Here is a 4,437-nt window from a genome sequence, read left to right as displayed (position 1 = left end):
CCTAGTGTCAATAGGCTGCCATGTCCTCTCTGCTTATTTTCTTGAGTCTTCTAAGAAGCCTTCCTGGGCTCCCTGGACTTCAACTCAGGCTCCTTCCAAGGGTCCCTCAGGTGGTGACTGTGGGGAGCCAGGACCCCAGGCCAGGCCCAGTGGCCCCATATTTCTGGGTGCTTCCTAGGGAAAAGACTTGGAAGAACCAGGCCCTGGGATTGCTGGCTTAGTCCGCTGGCATAATAAACTGGCCTAGCCTGCGTTTCCCTCATCTGAAAAATGGGTGATTATAAAATAAGTCCCTCCATGTGTACAGTTGAAATGAGGCTCAGAGGAGATGGGCCAGGGCAATGTGAAAGGGTTGGGAACTGGGTCTTTTCTGGTGAGATGAACAATGTGAGTGAAGAATGAACAGGAGACCAGACTGCTGACAGGAGCAGGGGCTGGACAAGACTGCAGAGGTGGCAGGACCTTAAATGCCACACAGGCAGGACGTGGGAGCAGAGGCCTCGGAGTTAGATGTGCGTCCCTCGTGCTGTACCACTTCCCAGATGGGGAACATTCCTGCACACTTCTGATTCCCAATCCCCTTACCCCCTTTTCTGGAATATAGTGATTATAGACTATTATGGATGAAAGAGATAAGAGTCTTTGCACAACAAGCATGAAAGAGGGGGCAGGTGTTATTTGATCGACTGTGAGATGATGGAAGGTGGCACCCAAAGAAGGGGGCATTGTCACAAACATTGGGAGACCAGAGTTCATGAGTATCCCAGGATCCCAGCAGAGCCCCATATGAAATCCTGGCATTGGCCCCATTCACCGATATGGGAACAAAGGTTAGGGACAGGCCTGGTTGTTGGGGGCTACTCAGGGTTATTTCCCATGGGTAGTATCTCCTCCTCAGCCCACCCTCATTCATTTTCTTCCTTCATTCAGTCTGATCGGTTACTACCTATGTGTTAGGCACCGGGCTAGGTGTGGAGGTATGGTAGGCTCCTTCCAAATCCTCTGTGCCCCATGTCTCCATCCAGGGCTGCACCTCCAGCCCACCCCATACCACTTTCTTCGGCCCTAGGGTTCCTCTAGGACATGGTTTGAAATGCTACATAAACAACCATGGCCCTCGTGAGTGTGCAACCTAAAATGCAAGACAGTTGGAGGCTATAGGTTCATTATAATTTTTTTAAGGGATGAAGAATCACTTTGTGTCCCAGGCTGGCCCCAAGCTTCTGGGTTCAGAAGATTTCCCTGCGTCAGCCTCTTGAGTCTCCAGGACTACAGGTGCACCACGTGGGGCACCTCTTGACTAACAGCAGCTGATGGAGGAATGTGTCATCATGGACAGTTCATTCCATCTCCCAAGCCATCTGAGGGACCATAGGAGTGTGAGCAGCCCCACTGCGGTGGCTGACACAATAATGTGTTCTTTATTTTCAGTACTAGGTCTTAAACTCAGGGCCTCAAGCTTTTGCTAGGCAAGCCTCTGGCACTTGAGACACATCCCATTAGTGTTTTTTCAGATGGGGTCTCATGGTTGTTTTTTTCCCCCAGCGCCAGCCCTGGACTGTGATCCTCCTACCTCTGCCTCCCAAGTAGTTGGGATTACAGGCATACACCACCATGCCTGGCTAATAATGCATTCTTATATTGGCTTTCCCATTCCTCCTTGCCCCCCACTCCTGCTCCCTGGGAACACTTTCCAAATAAATTATCCATATGAAACATTTGTCTCAGATCAGCTTTCAGAAGAACCCAAACCAAGATGAGTGGTCAACAAAACACAAAACACCATTCCACCCATCTCCAAGCTATCAATTCAGCATCAAAGACAGAAAATAAACCAGCAGGTTGTAGAATGCTGAGAAACATAAGGCCAGGAAGAGGTACAAGGAATTGCAATACTGGCAGATGAAATTGAGCCAGCCATGCTGGTAACTAAGAACACAGAGCTGCAGATCAAGGAAGCAACAGATGCCAAAGCTGGGGCGTTCAAGAGACACCAGGAAGCCAGTGTGGCTGGAGCAGCCAGAGCGGGGGAAGTCACGTGGGAAGAACTTCAACTTTTATCCTGAAAAAGACGAGAATCCCAGCGTGGGGTGCACTGATCTGGTACAATGTTTTTAAAGTGTCACTCTGGCTACTGAGTAAAAAATCCCCCATAGAGGGACCAGCTGGGAAGACAAAGAGTTGACCCAGCTAAGAGCTGACAGTGACTTAGAGGTGAGAAAAGTCTGAAGGTGTCTCAAAGATGCAGCTGACAGGATTTTATTGTCAGGCAGGCAAGAGACAGAATGTCTCGCCTGACCCTGAGGATTTTGCTGTAAACACCTGGGAAGACGCAGAGGTCATTCCCTGACATGGGGAGACAGCTTCTGGAGCAGGTCAGAGGGAGGACTCTCAGGAATTAGTCTTGGGAATTTAAGTATGGGATGTCTATTTCTAGTAGATAGCAAAAAGGAGACTGTTGGTGGAAAGAGTTCAAGAGGAAAGGTAATTTTAGGAGTCACAAGTTTAGAGCTGATTTTCAAAACCATGAAGCTGGATGAGGTGACCTTGGGAGTGAGTGACGGGAAAGATGGAGGAGCCCTGGAACGCAGGGAGGCTGGGGAAGAGGAACCAGCAGCTGAGAAGTAAGAGAAAAACTAGACAATGCTGGTGTGGTGACAGTGACAAAGACACTCAATGAGGAGACAGTGGTCAGAGGCCAGTGCTGCAGACATGTCATAGAGATAAGAAGACCACATGGATATTGGACTTGGCAATTTGGAGGTGACTGGTGACCCTGACAATTCAGGGGACATGGGGACAAGAGTCTAAGTAGGGACATTCTGGAGCGAATGCTGAGGTGGGAAAAAACAGAGAGTGAGTATGGGCACGCTTTCAAACTTGCTGCTGTGAAAGATAGGAGAGAGAGAGGGGCGGGAAGAGAGGGTTAAGCTGGAGACTTGCCTGTACGTTAGCTTTAAGATGGAAGCAGGGCTGGAGGCATGGCTCAAGTGGTAGAGCCTGCCTCACAGTAGTGAAGCCCTGAGTTCAAACCCCAGTACTGCCCCCAAAAAACCCACTTCAGATAGGAATAATAGCTTCTTTGTATGCTCATGAAAATAATCCAGCTGATTCTTTGAACTCAATGAAACTGATAAACTCTTAGCCAGACTAATTAGGGGAAAGAGAGAAATGGTGTGTGAAGTCACTGCAGACTCTAGGATAATAAGGAAATGTTAGGAACAAATTTATATCCTTAAACTCCACAACTTAGATGAAACAGGCAAATTCCTTGAAAGGCTAAAACACCAAGGCTCTCAAGAAGAAATAAACAACCAGGATAGTTTTATTCTATCCATTAAAAAAAAAACTGGAGTAATAGGTTTAAAAAAAAAAAAAAAAGAAAAACAAAAAGTAACTTACCTTCAAAAAAAAAACCTCCCAAGCGGAATCGCACTCTTTTAAAGCTGACGCCACTACTGCCACTAGGGTTGGGGATAAGGGATAGGATCAGGAATTCGCATCATGGTGAAGAGTGATAAGGAAATTGCTGGTACTCTTCTAGGATTTGATGACTTTGTCCATATGGTACTGGAAGATGTCACTGAGTTTGAGATCACACCAGAAAGAAGAAGGATTATCAAATTAGATCCAATTTTGCTAAAATGGAAATAATGTAACATTGCTGGTTCCTGAAGCAGAAGGACCTGAAGTATGAGTGGATTTCCTCAACCTACACTAGATTCTGTTTTGTCTTTAATGCAAGGAAATGGAACTCTTTTTTCTTTTTATCATTGAATGTTTAGATTCTATAAAGCTAAGTTTCCCATTAAAGGTAAGATGTATTATATGCCTGTTTTTCTAAATTAATCATGATTACCCTGGAAAAAAGAAGAGTTTGTTTTTTGAAGACTAAAAAATAAAGATGTTTTTGTTTAAAAAAGAAGAAGAAGAAGAAAGAAAGAAAGAAAACTCCAGGCCCAGGTAGTTTCACTGGTGAATTTCATCAAACTTATAAGAAAGAAATAATTCCAATTCTATAAAAACTCTTTCAGAAAATTGAAAAGGAAGCAATAACTTCACAATGAATTCTACAAAGCAAGCACTACACTCCTGAACACATGTGCAAAAATTTTATACAAAACGTTAGCAGACAAAACCCAACAATACTTTAAAAGGGTAATTAAGTCATAACTATAAAACTTCTGAAAGAAAATGCAGGTGAAAACCTTTGTAGCCTTGGTTCAGCAAGATTTCTTAGCAATGACACCAAAAGCATGAGGCTCAAAAGAAAAACGGACAAACTGGACTTTATTAAGTTAAAATTGTCTGCCTTTTGAAAAACACCATTAAGAAAATGAGAAGAGGGGCTAGGGATGAAGGCTCACTGGTAGAGCACTTGTCTAGCGTGGCCCTGGGTTCAGTCTCCAGCACCACAAAAAAGGTGTTTTCTCTGAG

The 4,437-nt window shown here is 44.9% G+C and overlaps 1 pseudogene; it reads left to right on the top strand.

The window, feature by feature from the left end:
• The first annotated feature begins 3,498 nt into the window (after positions 1-3,498).
• Positions 3,499-3,697, top strand: LOC109685129 (U6 snRNA-associated Sm-like protein LSm5 pseudogene; annotated as a pseudogene).
• The last annotated feature ends 740 nt before the right edge of the window (positions 3,698-4,437 follow it).

The sequence above is a fragment of the Castor canadensis genome, chromosome 7 (genome assembly GCF_047511655.1).
Source record: "Castor canadensis chromosome 7, mCasCan1.hap1v2, whole genome shotgun sequence".
Classification (NCBI taxonomy): Eukaryota; Metazoa; Chordata; class Mammalia; order Rodentia; family Castoridae; genus Castor; species Castor canadensis.
Note: the sequence above shows the minus strand (reverse complement) of the source record. Positions and strands in the feature narration are given on the sequence as shown.